Below are 19,027 nucleotides of genomic sequence, written 5' to 3' on the forward strand. Positions count from 1 at the left end.
GGTCTCACTATGTAGACTAGTCTGGCCTTGAACTCCTCCTGCTTCTGCTTCTGTCTCTGGAATACTAAAATTCAAGGCATGCCTCATGCCCTGTAAGTCTCTTATCTTTAAAGAAGACAGATCAAATCTGTGAAGAGTTCAGAATATTTGTTGAAGCCGAAACTTTGTTGTCAACAGAATACATGATACCTCATATGACTTGTGATCTTGAATGCTTCCATAAAGGAAAAGCAGCTAGTTGTCTAGTGATAATTGTATTGAAAAAAATCTCTATTAGTTTTTGAGTTTCTTCATATTGTTACCAATAATTAAGCAGTTATTCATGTTTTTAATTAAAAACAGAGACAGGCTTTTTTTCTGTTGTGTCACCAATAGCATTAATAACTTAAATATAATAGAAAAGAAAATGGCTTGTATGCTTCTTTTTTAATTTTTAAATTTAAATTAGAAACAAGGTTGCTTCACATGTCAATTCCAGGTCCCTCTCCCTTTCCCTCCCCACCTCCCATGTCCTCCCACCAACCCCTCCAATATCCCCTCATTTCCCCAGGGAGGGTGAGGCCCTCCATGGGGAGTGTCCATAGTCTGTCATTTCATCCAGGGCAGGACCTAGACTCTCCCTCAAGAGTCCAGTGTGAGAGTGCATCTCTCATTGTTGGATGGGCAACCAAAATCCATTTGTGTACTCAGGATAAATACTGATCTACTGCCCAAGACTCAATAGATTAGCTAGGCCTCCTCACTGACACCCACGTTCAGGGGGTTCTTGATCAGTTCCATGCTGGATTCCCAGCAATCAGTCTGGAATTAAAGAGCTAACCCTTGTCAGGTCAGCTGTTTCTGGATGTTAAACCAGCCCAGTCTTAACCCCTTTGCTCATCAGTCCTCCCTCTCTGTCACTGGATTCCTTGAGTTCAGCTCAGTGTTTAGCTGTGGGAGTCTGCCTCTGCTTCCATCAGCCACTGAATGAAGGTTCTGTTTCCCAGACTCTCTGGCCATGGGATTGTAGGCTGGCACTCCCCAGATCTATGTCTAAAATCCATATATGAGAGTACATGCTGTGTTTCTCATTTTTGTGACAGGGTTACCTCACTCAGGATGGTTTCGTCTAGTGCCATTCATTTGCCTGCAAATTTCAGGATACCATTGTTTTTTTCTACTGAATAGTATTCCATTGTGTAAATGTACCACATTTTTTTTCTATCCACTCTTCGATTGAGGGGCATCTAAGTTGCTTCCAAGTCCTGGCTATTAAAAATAATGCTGCTATGAACATAGTGGAACAGAAGTCCTTGTTGTATGAATGGGCATCTTTTGGATATATGCCTAAGAGTGGAGTTGCTGGGTCTTGTGGTAGGCTTATTCCCATTTTTCTGAGGAATCTCCATACTGATTTACAAAGTGGGTATACGAGTTGGGACCCCTACCAGCAGTGGAGGAATGTTCCCCTTTCACCACAACATCTCCAGCATAAACTGTCATTGGTGTTTTTGATTTTAGCCATTCTGACAGGAGTAAGATTGTATCTCAGAGTTGTTTTGATTTGCATTTCCAGGATGGCTAAGGAGATTGAGCACTTTCTCAAGTGCCTCTCAGCCATTTTAGACTCCTCTATTGAGAATTTTCTATTTAGTTCTGTAGCCCATTTTTTAATTGGATAATTTGGTGTTTTGGAGACTTGCTTCTTGAGTTCTTTGTAAATTTTGGAGATCATCCCTCTGTCAGATGTGGGGTTAGTGAATATCTTTTCCCATTCTGTGGGCTGCCCTTTTGTCTTGCTGATTGTGTCCTTTGCCTTACAGAAACTTCTCAGTTTCAGGAGGTACCATTTATTAATTGTTGATCTCACTGTCCGTGCCAGTATTTTATTGAGTTTTTTTGCATCAATGTTCATGAGGGATATTGGTTTGAAGTTCTCTTTCTTAATTGTGTCTTTGTGTGGCTTGGGTATAAAGGTTATTGAAGCCTTGTAGCAAGAGTTTGGCAAAGATCCTTCTGCTTCTATTGCATGGAATACTTTGAGAAGAATTGGTATAAGATGCTCTTTGTATTTCTGGTAGAATTCTGCACCGGGGCCATCTTGACCTGGGCTTTTTTGTTTTTGTTGTTGTTGGGAGACTTTTTATGACTGCTTCTATTTCCATAGAGGTTACAGGTCTATTTAATCTGCTTATCTGTTCTTGATTTAATTTTGGCAAGTGATATCTACCCAGAAAATCATCCATTTCCTTTAAATTTTTAAATTTTGTGGAGTATACGTTTTCATGTACTATGATCTAATGATTCTCTGAATTTCCTCAGAGTCTGTTGTTATATCCCCCTTTTCTTTTCTGATTTTGTTAATTTGCATGTTCACACTCTGCCATTTGGTAAGTTTGGACAAAGGTTTGTCTATCTTGTTGATTTTCTCAAAGATCCAACTCTTTGTTGCATTAATTCTTTGTGTTGTTTTCCTAGTTTCTACTTTATTGATTTCAGCTCTTGGTTTGATTATTTCCTGACATCTACTCCTCCTGGGTGAGTTTTCTTCTTTGTGTTCTAGAGCTTTCAGCTGTGTTAATTCTCTAGTATAACTATTCTTCAGTATCCAGTATCTTCATGTGGGCACTTAATGATATGAACTTTCCCCTTAGCACTGCTTTCAAAGTGTCCCATAGGTTTGGGTATGTTGTGTCTTCATTCTCATTGAATTCTAGGAAGTCTTTAATTTCTTTTTTATTCCTTCTTTGACCTAGGAATGGTGTAATTGTGCATTATTCAATTTCCATGAGTTTGTAGGTTTTCTGCAATTTGTGTTGTTGTTGAATTCTAATTTTAAAGCACGGTGGTCTGGTAGGATGCATGGAGTTATTCCAATTTTTTGTACCTGCTGAGTTTTGCTATGTTGCCAAGTATGTGGTCGATTTTTGAGAAGGTTCCATGTGGTGGTGAGAAGAAGGTATTTTTTTATGTGGATGGAATGTTCTATAGATATCTGTTAATCCCAATTGGGTCATAACTTCTATTAGACTCTTTTCTTCTTTGTTAAGTTTCTGTCTGGTATTCCTATCTAGTGGTGAGAGTGGGGTGTTGAAGTCTCCCATTATAAATGTGTGGGGATTTATATGTGATCTGAGTTTTAGTAATGTTTATTTTACTAACGTGGATGCCTTTGTATTTGGGGCATAGATGTTCAGAATTGCGACTTCATCTTGGTAGATTTCTCCTGTGATGTGTACGTAATGTCCTCTTTCATCTCTTTTGATTGATTTTATATTAAAGTCTAATTTGTTAGATATTAAGATTGCTACCTCTGTTTGTTTCTTGGGTCCATTTGATTGGAAAATCTTTTCCCAACACTTAACTCTGAGGTAATGTCTGTTTTGAAGCTGAGGTGTGTTTCTTGTATGCAGCAGAAGGATGGGTTCTGTTTTTGGATCCATTCTGTTAGCCTGTGTCTTTTTATGGGTGAATTAAAGCTATTAATGTTGAGGGATATTAATGACCATTGATTGCTCATTCTTCTTTGCTTTGCAATAATTGTTGTTGGTGTAATTATGTGTGGAATTCCACCCCCTTTTTTCTTTTGGCTGTTGGTAAGGTGGGATTATCTAATGCCTATATTTTTTCTGGCTGTATTTAACTGCCTTGGGTTAGTGGATATGTATTGCTTGAATCTAGTTTTTTCATGGAATATCTTGTTTTCTCCATCTATAGTAATTGAGACCTTTGCTGGATATACTATTCTGGGCTGGCATCCATGGTCTCTTAGTTTTGGTAAAATATCTATCCAGGACCTTCTGTCTTTCAGAGTTTCCATGGAGAAGTCAGGTGTAATTCTGATAGGTTTGCTTTTACATATTACTTGACCTTTTTGCTTAGCTGCTCTTAATATTCTTTCTTTATTCTGTATATTTGGGGTCTTGATTATTATGTGGTGAGGGGACTTTTTTTTTGATCCACTCTATTTGGTGTTCTGTAAGCTTCTTGTACCTTCATTGGCATGTCTTTCTTTAGATTGGGAAAGTCTTCTTCTATGATTTTGTTGACTATATTTTCTGCCCCTTTGAGGTGGTTTTCTTCTCCTTCTTCTATACCTATTATTCTTAGGTTTGGTCTTTTCATGGTGTCCCATATTTCCTGGATGTTTTGTATTAGGGATTTTTTGGACTTAAGATTTTCTTTGGTTGATGAATCAATTTTTCCAAGAGTATCTTTAACACCTGAGATTCTCTCTTCCATCTCTTGTATTCTGTTGGGTATGCTTGTATCCATAGAACTTGACCGTTTGCCCAGCTTTTCTATTTCCAGCCTTCCTTCAGATTGTATATTTTTTATTGTCTCTATTTCAGTTTTCAACCCTTGCACTGTTTGAATTGTTTTCTGCAATTTTTGCTTTGTTTTTTCACCCATTTGTTGCATTTTTTGAATTTTTGGTTTGCTTTTGCTTCCATTTCTTGCATTTTTTGGTTTGCTTTTTCTTCCATTTCTTTTTTTTTTTCTTCCACTTGTTTGAGGGATTTTCCTATATTCTCTTTTAGGGCCTGTATCATTTTCATGAAGTTGGTTTTCAGGTCATTCTCTTCTGCTTCATTTGCATTGGAATTTTTGAGTCTTGCTGGTGTGGAGTCTCTAGAATTTTGCGGTTTCCTATTTGTTTTTCTGTTGCTATGTGTGTTTTTGTATTGTCTCTTTCCCATCTCGTCTTCTATGGCTTGCAGAAATAGCCCCTTATTGGTCTGGCGGTTAGGGGACAGAGTTCACTTTTGGTGGGTGCAAGCAAGTCCAATACTGTGGTAGTTCCTGCTCTTCCTGGTCCTGGTCCTGGTCCCGTGGGTGGAGAAGACCAGGAATCTGGCTTGCATAGTCTCCCATCTGATCCCCTGGTCCTTTTGTTGGAAGAGAAGACCTGGGATCTGGGATCTGGGGTGCATGACTCCCGCTGGGATGGGAAGCTCTGTGGCAATCCCCAGGCAGATCTGAGGCACTGCAAGACAGGCCTGGATGCAGGGATTGGTTTACCTGGTCCTGGTGTTCCTGCTGGTCCCGCTGGTCCCGCTGGTCATGTTGATGGAAGAAAAGACCTAGGATCTGGGGTGCGTGACTCTCGCCAGGATTTGAGGCTCTGTAGTTGGCCCCAGGGTCTGGAAGGCAAGCCCTGCTTGTATGCTTCTTATAGTTACACAATATATATATAACAAAAGATGTCCTAGTAAAAGACGGGGCCTGGTGATTTCAAATGTTTCTAACGGAATGGATACTTGAGAGCAAGTGAGGAGTTAGTAAGAAAGCCCCTGTTGGGTTGAGGTCACATTGATAATAAGTCATGCATGCTTCCTGCCATCTTTCCTGGACATCTCTCTCCTCAGTAACACTTTATTTTCTGTGCGATTATTTCCTGCTGAAATAAGTCCTGGGATGGTAGTTTCTTCACATCTTTGCCAGTAGAACATGCAGAGGTAGAACTCACTCTAATGTCTAATGTTAGTTTGTGTAACTCAGTGATACCTTTCCATCCCCTAACATCCAGCACAATTTCAGAAGTATCAGGTCTCACAGGGCCCAAACAATATGTCATACAGTTCACAGGATGCTTTTCCTTGACAATTTATTGTGCTCTATTAAGTAGATTTTAGCTGTGTACTGAAGAAAAGAAGCTGGTTTCATTACTGCATTGCCAAACAAGAGACATACTTGGATTATGGTCACAGAATTAAGCTTCTAGCAGTCCAGAAACTAGCTAACAGTCATTTAAACAGGCTTTTAAATATGAGTGGTTTTAGAAGTTAATTTTTCCAATTAGATTACTTAACTTCCATTTTCTTCTTGTATTTTCACAATGCCTTCCCTTCATTATATAAACTTATTTCTACAAAATGTGATTGAAAACAGACATTTTGATGAACTGTTTAGTAAGCCATCGTGTGCAGAAATGAATTAATGAGAAAACTATCACGTAAAAAATCAAGCCTTTCCATTTTAAGGTGTGGTTGTTCATTAACACAGTTTTACAAAATCAAGGTAATGGTTGTCAAGTTATTTCAACTTTGTATTGTTAAATGAGATGCCTTCAAATGCAAATAAAAATGAGTTTTTGCATGTAACTATTTCTTTCCCTTTAATATGACACTGTGGTTAAAAGAAATTGTTGGAAAAAATAAAACCCTGGCTTTCTTCAAGGCCAAAGAGTTTTTATAGTTCTTCTTTGCCATGTCTTAGGGATAAGGGAACTATCAAAATCACAGAGAATAATTATAATTTGAAGACAAGTAACAATTTGGCAAAGTGGACAAAAGGCTTTCATATTGCTACAAAAATAGGGACTAATAAATGCAACACAGTTCAAGGTAAGTTTTTATGATACTCATGGGTAGACTGATTTTTAACAATGGTGATGCCATGGGACGTGGTTCATTTTAAAATCAATGATGATCTTGATTTTTTGTGGCAGTGCAGGAATGAACTAAAGAGAATGGCCACTGGAGTTTAAATTCCTGGTTTGTGACCACAACTTTACTTCTGTGTGATCTTTAAATGTCACTGAGTGCCTCTAAATTTGAAAAATGCCACACAGTATCAAACTGGATTGCTGGAATATTTCTAGTCTAGTGCTAGACACATTGGAAGTCAATACAATTTTACTATTCTTTATCTATCTATCTATCTATCTATCTATCTATCTATCTATCTATCTAAGTTAGAAACAAGCTTGTTTCACATGTCAATCCCAGCTCCCTTTCCTTCACTTCCATCTCTGCCCTCCCCACCAGGCCCCCCAGTCCCTCAACCAATCTCCACTCCAATCCCCAGGTGGGGCGAGGCCCTCTATGGTGGATCTCCAGAGTCTGTCACTTCATTGACTGCAGGGTCGAAGCTCTCCCCGAAGAGTTCAGGCTGACAGAGCATTCCTCATTGTGGGATGGTCCTTCAAAGTCTATTTGTACACTAGAGATAAATACTACCCAAGGCCCCATAGATTACCTAGGCCTCCTCACTGACACCCACATTCAGGGTTTCTGGATCAGTCCCATGCTGTCCACCCAGCCATCAGTCTTAGTTCCAAGAGCTCCCCCTTGTTCAGGTCAACTGTTTCTGTAGGTTAGACCAGCCCAGTCTTAACCCCTTTGCTCCTCAGTTCTCCCTTTCTGTCACTGGGTTCCAGGAATTCAGTTCAGTGTTTGTCTGTGGGTGTCTGCCTCTACTTTCATCAGTCCCTGGATGAAGGTTCTGTTTCCCAGACTCTGGCAGTGGGATTGTATGCTGGCACTCCTCTGATTCATATCTAAAATCCATATATGAGTGAGTACATACTATGTTTCTCTTTTTGTGACTGGGTTACCTCACTCAGTATGGTTTCTTCTAGTGACATACATTTGCCTGCAAATTTCAAGATTCCATTGTTTTTTTCCACTGAATAGTACTCCATTGTGTAAATGTACCACATTTTCTCTATGTACTCTTAAGTTGAGGGGCATCTAGGCTACTTCCAGGTTCTGGCTATTACAAATAATGCTGCTATGAACATAGTGGAATAGATGTCCTTGCTGTATGAATGTGCATCTTTTGGGTATATGCCTAAGAGTAGAATTGCTGGGTCTTGTGGTAGAATGGTTACCATTTTCCTGAGGAATCTCCATACTGATTTCCAAAGTGGCTGTATGACTTGGCACTCCCACCAGCAGTGAAGGAGTGTTCCCCTTTCTCCACAACCTCTCCAGCATAAACTGTCATTGGTGTTTTTGATTTTAGCCATTCTGACAGGAGTAAGATGGTATCTCAGAGTTGTTTTGATTTGCATTTCCCTAATTACTAGTGATGTTGAGCACTTTCTTAAGTGCCTCTCAGCCACTTTAGACTCCTCTACTGAGAATTCTCTATTTAGTTATGTACCCTACTTTTTGATTGGATCCTTTGATGTTTTGGAGGCTTGGTTCTTGAGTTCTTTGTAAATTTTGGAGATCAACCCTCTGTCAGATGTGGGATTAGTGAATAAGTTTTCCCAATCTGCGGGTTGCCTTATTGTCTTCCTGACTGTGTCCTCTGTCTTACAGAAGCTTCTCAATTTCAGGAGGTCCCATTTATTAATTGTTGATCTTAGTGTCTGTGCTATTGGAGTTATGTTCAGGAAGCAGTCTCCTATGCCAATTCATTCAAGGGTACCTCCCACTTTCTCTTCTAACAGGTTCCATGTGGCTGGATTTATGCTGAGGTCTTTGATCCATTTGGATTTAAGTTTTGTGCATGGATCTATCTGCAGTCTTCTACACGCCAGCCTCCAGTTATTCCAGCACCATTTTTTGAAGATGTTTTCTTTTTTCCAGTGTATAATTTTAGATTATTTGTCAAAGATCAGGTGTTCTTGGTGTATGGGTTAATGTCACGGTGGTCAATTTGATTCCATTGGTCTATCTGCCTATTTTTGTGCCAATACCAAGCTGTTTTCAGGACTATGGCTCTGTAATACATAACAACAGACTCTGAGGAAATCCAGAGAATCATCAGATCATACTTTGAAAACATGTACTCCACAAAATTTGAAAATCTAAAGGAAATGGACAATTTTCTGGATAGATATCACTTGCCAATATTAAATCAAGAACACATAAGCAATTTAAATAGACCTATAACCCCTAAGAAAGTAGAAGCAGTCTCAACCAAAAAAAAAAAAAAAAAGCTCAGGGCCAGATGGCCTCAGTGCAGAATTCTACCAGAACAGCTTATACCAATTCTTCTCAAATTATTCCACAGAATAGAAGCAGAAGGGTCTTTGCCAAACTCTTTCTATGAGGCTTCAATAATCTTGATCTCCAAGCTACACAAGGACAAAAGTAAGAAAGGGAACTTTGGACCAATATCCCTCATGAGCATTGATGCAAAAATACTCAATAAAATACTGGCAAATTGGATCCAAAAACACATCAGAAAACTCATCCACCATGATCAAGTAGGCTTCATTGCAGGGATGCAGGGATGGCTCAATATATGAAAATCCATCAATGTAATCCACCATATAAACAAGCTGAAAAACAAAAATCACATTATCATCTCGCTAAATGCTGAAAAAAGCCTTTGAGAAAATCCAACACCCCTTCATGATAAAGGTCTTGGGGAGATCCTGGATAGCAGGAACTTACCTTAACCTAATAAAAGCTATATACAGCAAACCAACAGCCAACATCAAACTAAATGGACAGAAACTCAATGCAGTTCCTCTAAAATCAGGAACAAGACAAGGGTGTCCATTATCTCCATATATTTTCAATATTATCCTTGAAGTTCTAGCTAGAGCAATATGACAACAAAAGGAGATATATCAAGGCAATATAAATTGGAAAGGAAGAGGTCAAACTTTCACTATTTGTAGATGATATGATAGTTTACATAAGTGACCCCCCAAAAAAAACTCTACCAGAGAACTCTTACAGCTCATAAATATCCTCAGCAATGTGGCAGGCTACAAGATCAACTCAAGAAAATCAGTAGCCATACTATATACTGACGATAAAAGGTCTGAGAAAGAAATCAGAGAAACATCGCCCTTTACAATAACCACAAACACCATAAAATACCTTGGGGTAACACTAACCAAACAAGTGAAAGACCTGTATCTCAAAAACTTTGAGTCTTTAAAGAAAGATACTAAAGAAGACACCAGAAAGTGGAAAGAGGTCTCCCATGATCTTGGATAGGTAGGATCAACATAGTAAAAGTAGCAATCTTACCGAAAGCAATATACCGATTTAATGCAATCCCTATTAAAACCCCAGCACAATTCTTCACAGACCTTAAATAATAATTCTCAACTTTATATAGAAACAAGAGACACAGGATAGCCAAAAGAACCCTGTTCAACATCCGGAAGCATTACCATCCTTGACTTCAAGCTGTATTACAGAGCTATAGTCCTGAAAACTGCACAGAAATAGACAGATAGACCAATTTTACCTGTCTTATATGAGTGTAGCATCCATAGTTGTGGTGTACCTCTCAGGCTTTTAGGTAAAATACCCCCCGGAAGAGACTCACAGCCATCCTAAAGCATTAGCTATGGAGCTTGGTGGAAACTGTTGATATCACCCATATTCTCACCCTTACGTATTATTCCCAATTATTTAAGATTTTGAAGTATATAACTGTTTAGGACATTATCATGTGTTCAAGTTGGTCATCAATTATGTTTGACAATATTCTGTGCCCACAATTTCGTCAGCCCAAGTGAAATTTCAGGAGTATTCTTTGATGCTTTAAAGCATGTTGTTTGTTTGCAAGTATTTACCTGTCTCCAAACCACAAGAGAATTTTTTGCTTCGGCAATGATCACATTCTTTCTTTATAAAAATTTTGGTCTGGTGTGATGGATGGTCAGAGGGAAAAAAGTTATTTTTCCTTAGCTATTGAAGTTCTCTGAATGTATTTACTGTAAGTAATGAACTTTAATTACTTTTGCAATTACAGCTTATTTGATCGAATTTTCCACTGACTACACAAAACATCTGCCCTACTAGGATCATGCACAGTCTCTGATCTGGGTAAAATATGCTCTTAAAATATAGTAACATCTGCAGTCCATTAATTTCTAAAGCAATAGGCAAGTTGAGCTTTCAAGACGTCTTAGCCAAGTTTATGCTTGGGAATTTTCTTTTTTTGCCTTCCATTTGTGCTTTCAGATCACTCACGCCTCCTTGCTATGTTTTATTCTCTATTTAGTGCTTAATGAGAAAATAATTATACTAGCATCTGACTTGATGCTTTATTGTGTTTCTGATACTTTCACTTTCCTCACAGATAAGAGAGCTGTTAGGGAGATCATACTAGCATCAGAGTGTTCGTACTGACTGCTTAAGTAATGGGAAGATTTCTTTCTTGGGTAAAAGCACTTTAATGTAGATCTCTTTGAAGACTAAGCATAAGTATTTTGAAGGCAGGAAACATCTTGGAGTATAAGAAGGTTTTAATTTTGTCTGAAAGAAAACCAAAAGACTATTATTATCAGTATGATTTTTGCTGCAGTACACCTCTAGTAAAGTCTTGAGATCATTTTCTGTGGCCTTATGATTCAGAGAAAACAGATAAAGCATAAAGAAATAACAGGGGAGGGAACAATACTGCTGGGAGTTAATGTAAAGAGCAGTGAGTTTATGATTTGTTGGCACTATATCTCAACTGCATATTATGTCTAGTTTCAAGTTCAGTAAGATGAGGCATTTATAGGTACACACATATATGAATATATTTATATATGAATATATGAAGCTTTATACTAGAAAGGGGTAAAGGGTTTATTCAACTCAACTCACAGGATGAATTTTATGACAACAACAATAAGCACTATCTATGTGAGGGAAAGGAAGGAAGCTAGAAGTAGGCTATGGAAGCCTCACTGAAGGATGAGCATATCAATGAAAATGGAGAACCATAGAATTGTCATGGGTCATGGAAGGATTGAAATGACCTGTCAAAATGTTTTCTGAGAAGGCTTTCAGCACTTAGAGCAATCCAGAGAGACCTAGAGGAAAAGTAATGGTGGTCGTTATCACTTTGGAACCTGCTAACTACCAATGGCTAGATTCACATCAAGGATTCTTTTTCTGGAGACTGTAGCAGATATGGATAAAAACACATTGAAAGAGAAGCGATGAGCTTCTCAGGGTGACCTGCTACACTTACTTCATCACTTTTGCTCACCTTGAATTGTGGTGCTTTCTTGTTTATACTCTAACAAATAAAGCTTCCTGAAGATCAGAGGGCAGAGTTAGTCACTAGATAACCATAGACGTCTGGAGGTCTGTGCAGACAGACAGGAAGTGAGATGGCTGGGTGGAGAGAGGAATATAGGCCGGATGAGACAGGAACTTGGTCTCTTCTCAGTCTATGTATTTTGTAGAGGCAAGAGCTCTAGTGGCTGGCTGCTTCACTGATCTTTCAGCTTTCACCCTCTAATATCTGACTCTGGGCTTTTGTTATTAAAACCTATTAGAACCTGTGTTACATTAAATGGATTTTAAACATCCTAAAATGTCCCCCATGTGTTCCCTTCTTGTGGCAGATTTACAGAGTGCGACAGGAAATCCATTTCTTTTCTGGTAGATGCTAAATTCATTGCCTTAACGCAAGATTCAGACTTACTCTTTGCACTTGCTGCCATAGCAACCAGTTTCAGGCATTTTTTTTTCTTTCTAATTTTTCCTTCCACTGGAAGCAGAGTAGTTAAATGTAGCAGTGAGAACAGTATCCATTAAAACATTTAAAGGCACATAACATAGTTATACACAGGGCTTTCCACTTTGCCTCCACTGTAATTATATTTCTCCTAAATCTCTAACCATGTTATAGACCATTTCATCAGAAACGAGCAAAGTCTGAAATTCTTTAAGATGTTTTCATGAAAATATATCCTGTGCTCTATCTCAAATTTATTCACAGAAGTGAGAGTTGTTCAAAACATTGTAAGTAACATATTTTTTTTTCATATTGGTCGTAAGGAATTCTCTCTAGATGTCATTGCTATTGGGGCATCCTGGACAACTACTAGGTTTAAGTGACCTAAGTGCTATATAGCTGCCATGCAGTTCTGAATAATGTATCAAAATTTTACAAATTAACCATGATTATAGACTTCCTGACTTCCTAAGTAAAAAGAAAACTACTTATAGAAAAGGAAATACAATTTTGGAAACTATTAAAGTGTTAACTTAGAATGAAAACTGAGGAGAAATAAATAATATCTGGTAGCCTCACTTGATCATTAGGGGGATTCTAATTTTGAAGATGCAATTTGTGATATATTCATACATATCTTAAGGGAGGTTGTGGATACCCATATATCATGGTCACAGAAGAGATCCTACACTGGGGAGTTGCCAGGTATGTCATCAGTAGCATGACGACTAAACAATAACAATCATCTAGGATGTATTTTTCACAGCTCATACAATCAAATCTATCTAGTTTAGCATTGGTTAATTGTTCATATTTAAATATAGTGTTCACAAGTGATGCTGATGTGCAAGACTGTTCTTGTAGGTTTTGCATCTCAAGACATCTATATTCCAGAGATTAAAGAAGGAACTCTGGTTTATAAGGGCTATATTTAAAGTTCTTCTCTCTTCTTCATGTTCATTCTTACCTTACTTCACAACCGTGATAGTTTGCACTTGGAAGTTACCTAAATTTCCCTCATATTCATAGTTCTGAAAAAACCCAGCTCTACACAGTAAGGTTCCATAACCATATTATTTCCATTTCATTCTTCTTCATTTGTTAGGTATATTAGGTTTCTTATTAAATATTGTTGTATCAGTCACTCACTAACTTAGAATTGTAATCTTAGCAATGTATTTTAAAATATTTATTTATTTTACTTCGTGTTGTGTGTGTGTGTGTGTGTTTCCCTATCTGTGTGTGTATACCTCATGCAGGAAGGTGCCTGGGAAATCCATAAGAGGGTGTTGGGTCCCCTGGAATTTGAGTTGCAAATGGTTATGAACTGCCATATGGGTCCTGGGCACTGACCTCTCCTGTTCTGCAAGAGTACATACTGTTAAACACTAAGCCATCTCTTCAGTCCCCTCAATAATGTATTTTGGTGACACACTTCCATATGCAACCTGAAAATGCACCCGTAAATCAATGAATATTTTATCTGAAACAGTCTAGTAGGAGATGTGAGCTGGAAGAATGAAATAGATAAGGAATATAGAAAAACCCAAGAAAATAATGCGTGTAAACTCAGAAAGAGCAAATGCTTGAATGGCCATAGACTATGAAGATACCAAGGGGGTTGAGGAAGTATTTAAACAATGGGTCATCAGAAAATGGGGAGTAAAGAAAGGAATGCCATTCATATTTTAAGAGAAAAATATTTTGGGTACTTAGTTATCAGATGGTAACTCAAAAGTCACTATTTTGTAATTAAAATGACTATCTACAGTTGATTTGTTTTTATTTTCTTTGAAAAACACCAAATCCCTGGGGTTGTTTGTTTGTTTGTTTGGTTTGGTTTTCTGGAGAAATAAGGCTAGTCCTGGAATTCTATGGTGTGAAATTTCTTTCTTTTTTTAACAGTGGCATTATTTGCTTGGTTTTGCTGATGCTATGTTTAAGGAAACTGATAGAGAAATGATTGAAATATGTTCAGTTTCAGTTTATGACTGTCAATAGCAATACACATAATCCACTGAAATAATATCTCCTTCAAGTTCTCAGTGATTAAAAAAAACTATGAAGAATCTCACAGCCAAGAGGTTGGAGAACTGCTAATGTTTACACACTGTGAGTGTGTTCTTCATTAGTGTAAGAGGGGTCCTGTAAGACTCTCTGAAGCTGGGTGAATACTCAGTGAAGAAGGTCTAGGAAGTCACAATGTGGCCTGTGGAGTGAGTAATACTGGTGATAGAGGCAAGTTTTGATTGTTATATTACTGCTATTTAGTTTACTTCAAGGAATCTCTTACACTCTAGCATCCACCAATTTAAACACACCTATGTGAAAGTCATAACTTACATCCTTTTTAATGAAAGCCCTTCCTGGTGTTTTCCAGATAACTGCTGGGAAAATATTCCAGTTTGATAATTATATCTGACTCAGAATTTAGTACAGAGAACTTCAACTGCTGGACATTTTGCCTTGACCATCCAACAAACAAAATTAGGTAATAATCTGAGGTTGGCAGATAACTGTGTTTAACTTGGAATATAAAAGGCTGAGACATACTGTATCATACCATATCACAATACAAACATGACATTTGTGGTTTTTGTCCATGCAGGAAATGCATCTGTAGCCAATTAGTAGGGAATGCGCAGGCAAAATAAGCATAAGGAAGCAAACCTAGTTTGTTTGAATGCCTCTCAGTTGTTTCAGGGAAGAACGCCTGACATGTTGCATCCACACGGATTACACAACAGAATGAAATATTTCTTTAACTCATTATGAGGCAATGGTGCTTTGGAGTCAGAGGGAGCAAAGGGCAATTCCTTAGCCCTATCACCACAATGCTGCTGCCTATGGATTCTCCTGAGTGGGCAGTCTTATTCTCAATTTAATAGAGGCTTAGATGCACATCTCTGCTCTTTGTACTTTGTGGATGGTTCTGCATTGCCTAATTCTTAGCTGCTCTAGCCTCAACAATATTTTGGGTACTCAAATAGATGGTCCACAAAATAACAGGATCAAAGTGTCAAGGTCATGGTAAAAGAAAAGTTGAAGAACTATTCTAGATTTAGTGGATTGAGGAGACATGTGAACTAAATGTAATATTTGAAGGGGGACTGAATCTAGATCAGGAAAAGGGTACTAGAGCGATAATTGGCAAATTCTACAAGCTACAGATCTGATGTCAATACTGCCTTGGTGTTAATTTCTCGATTGTATTTTTTCTGTGAGGAGTCTGGAAGAAGGAATAGGGAAGTTATTTGTACTATTAAAAATGTGCTCATGAAATTGTTTAAAAGTCAAGTTAAAAAGTTATAGATACCTACTGATGAACTTATTTATATCCCATTATATTATAATGGGTAATGGTTGAGAAATCACGTTGTGACAGCAAAACTTTTGGTTTGAGTTCCAACTTCATTACATATCCGCTAGCAGGATAACTTCAAAAAGAATTACTGTAACTGTTTCAGTTTTCTCTGTGAAGTGGAGAAAATAATGTTTCCTGCCTTCCAATATTATTGTGAATAATGTGAATCAAGTGCTTAGAAAAATGTTAGCTTTTATAAATGTTAGAATTATGGGAGTTACTTTTTACAGTGACAATTGTCTCATATTAGAATATTAGAGTGCACTGCAATATTGTTGATTCTCTAGCTATACTCTGTATCTAGTTGTAAACACATATATCTTATATATATATATATATATATATGTAAGTTATTGGCCCATGAAGAAGCAAATGTATGCAATGATACTTTATCTAACCTTAGGAAAGCAGAGGAGTTAAGGAAGGAGATGGGGGAAGTTGCTATCCAGGTGTTTCTAGGAGACTTGACTCCTGTAAGATGGTTCACTGACAGTTCAAGACAGAGAACTTTTCCAAGAAATAAAATGATGCAGAAGAAATGAATTTCTATCCAGTAAAAGAGGCCCTCCAAAATGTGTGTTTTATTTCTTGAAAATGTTATATTTAATGTGTGCATCTGCTCTGAACTATTCCAATAAGGCACAGGGGGTATAATGTGGTAAAGATTAGCTTCAGAGACCTCAACATTCCAACACAACAATGCCTGTAGGAATGGGTGAGGCTGTTCTAATAATGGAAGCCATTAGCTGTGGGAAAATTGGACTCAGGACAATAAAGTGCAATTGGTCTGGTGTTGTGTATTTTAGTGTATTTGATTCCCACCCCTTGGCTTTGGTCTTAAGACCAGCTGTGGTGCACTGGACTCGCCAAATTTTATTTTCACCATGTTACACATTTTATAAACTCAGAAATCCTTTAAGAAAGTGAAGCTTTGGTGACATTGGCCATGGCTTTAACACAATGAACACTGACTGTATTTAACCAAGTGTAGGAACTTGATCATTTGAGCTAAGTACACTTACTGATTAATACTTTTGGTTTGGATTGTAATCTTCATCTTCTCTTCAGAAGTATCTGAATAGGAGTCACTAAATTTTAAACAGAAGAAAGAGATTCAACAGAGCAGCCTATCCAGGAGCAGAGAGACACAGAGAAGTGTTTGCAGAGCCCCATACTAAGGGTTGTCTAGCGATCCATGACTAGGGATGACAAAAATAAATGATTACCTGGTAGAGAACTAGACTCACCAAAATGCTGTCCAAGAGATGGAAAAGGTTGAAGAAACATTCTACTCACCCCTCAATCCTTCCACTTATCCCAGTACCCCTGGCTGGCCAATTATGCCAGGAAGCCAGCTTGCAAGGGAATCTAGCAAACATGGCTTGCAGGAATGGAACATGGAAGTATATTCTTGCAGGCAGACGTAGACAAAAAATGCCTCTGCCTATGCCAGATACAACTGATGGAAACAGAGTTATCACTTTGGCAGAGACACTGTTCTCCAAGAATTCTCTGTGCAGGTGCTGTCTCTTTAAATTTTCAGAGCAAGTCTCTGAAGTAGTTATTATTAGCTCTGCTTCGAAGATGAGATAGAATCTGAGAGAGGTTCCAGTTTGTGTCTGAGATTGCAAAGCCAGAACAGAACAGATGCCATCTGGCCCTGTATGTACTCACTCTCCTTTCTTCTATTTCTAGGTAGCAGTTAAAACCTTGGTTTGTGTTGTGTTTGAAACTGTAGAGTGTATAGCTCTAAAGCTGAAAGACATATAGCACAACTCATATAGTTTTGATTTTATAAACACAAAAACTGTCATCTGGAAATGTTTGCTTAAAAATTACACAGCTTTGCAAAAGTGAAAACTATGTGTTTCCTTATGAAGTTGACATTTTCATCACTGTTTAGCTCCTGGGTCCATATATTCTCTCTATAAAACCAATGAGGAAATCAGTGAGGAATGGCATGAAGAACTCAGGTAGTAGCAGAGGTTTGCCTTGAAGAGGCTAGGTAACAACTCTTGTACATGCTCATCATCTCAACTTGTTTCTCAAGTAGGGAGCTTTGCTGTCATCTGCCATTAAAGGGGATGAAAGAACATGGGCATCGAGAGCATAGCTTGAGCTCAGACTGCTTGCTTAGGGTATGAGAAATGAATGTGACTAGGAATGAACACAGTGGTTTTAAACTACAATAGAAATGTGGTGGGAATTTTGATCATGCTGTGACACTCCAAGACTGTTAAATAAAGTTTATCTTGAATCAGGAGCATAACTAGGGACTAGACGACTGGAATTTGCCATAGATTAGCCAGAAATTTGGATAGAGAAGACACATAAAAAGGAAAGGGTGGTAACTGGAGTTTGGAGCCTCCTTTTGGTTTTGGGATGAGTGAAGAGACGCTTGCTGGGTCTCTGGCCAAAAGTCAATGTCAGCTGGTTGTTTCTCGCCTTCTCTGATCTAGCAGGCTTTAATCCCCACATCTGACTTCCAAGTCTTTGTTGGTAAATTGAACACTAGAAACTTAGTTTAAACCTACGTATTGCAGCCGTGGCAGAGCCAGGCGTCAGAGCCTCAAGCTGTAGGGGCATGGGGTACACAGAATATAATTAAAATGTCAATAGAGCCTTGCGTTGTGTCTAAAATATCACAGAATACCTGCTCAAACAAACTAGAAGTGAACATGATGATTATTAGGTGAGTTAGCTAGCACAATTGTACAGTATTCAAGTTTCTGAACAAGAAATGGAGCAGTGAGTCTATGCGGTTGGATGTGCAATGCCCCCTGTAAGCTTGTGTGATTGAACACCTAGCCCCTAGCTTGTGTCTGATGGCTGAGTGGATAAAATAAGAGATATATCTGTGTAATGAAATATTATTCTGACTTAAAAATAGATCATTTGTCATGCTACAACATAAGTGATCCTTCTGGTACATTATAATAAGGAAAGTAAGATACTTGCAAAAACTGAATACTATGTAATTTCACTCACCAGAGTGTAGAATGGTGGTTGCGAAGGTCTAGGAAGGAGGGAGTAAGGCAAAGGTTATCTATGTTCTTTAAATGTTTTGGTTTTCCTAGTTGAGAAAGCTCCAAAGATCTACTGGATAACATTATCAACATGTATTAAAGACTATTAAACAGCACTTGTAAAACGATCAGCACAGTAAATTGTTTTCTTATTGATGCTAAATTTTATCTTATACTCTTTTGTCTGACTATAACAGCAAAGAGAAGCTTTGAAAATGTGGCATCAACTTTTCCTGTGACAGGAAGAATGTCATCAAGTGTTGGTGAAGTATAACCATTTAGCAGTTGACCTGTAAATAAATACAATTGTGTGTCCTGGTCTTTCCTCAAATGATTTCCATCATTAAAATATGACCTCTCTCTCTCTCTGTCCCTCTGTCTCTCTCTGTCTGTCTCTCTGACTCTGTCTCTGTCTCTCTCTGTCTCTTTCTCTCTCTGTTTGTGTGTGTGTGTGTGTGTGTGTGTGTGTGCGCGCACACACACATTTATGCAGCACGAG

The 19,027-nt window shown here is 38.1% G+C and overlaps 1 long non-coding RNA gene across 4 annotated transcripts in view; it reads left to right on the forward strand.

Annotated features, from left to right (window-relative positions):
• The window catches only part of LOC121132857, a 37,996-nt gene that overhangs the window by 6,539 nt on the left and 12,430 nt on the right, over window positions 1–19,027 (forward strand). The gene's annotated exons all lie outside the window — the stretch shown is intronic.

The sequence above is a fragment of the Mesocricetus auratus genome, unplaced genomic scaffold, assembly GCF_017639785.1.
Source record: "Mesocricetus auratus isolate SY011 unplaced genomic scaffold, BCM_Maur_2.0 Super-Scaffold_100018, whole genome shotgun sequence".
Classification (NCBI taxonomy): domain Eukaryota; kingdom Metazoa; phylum Chordata; class Mammalia; order Rodentia; family Cricetidae; genus Mesocricetus; species Mesocricetus auratus.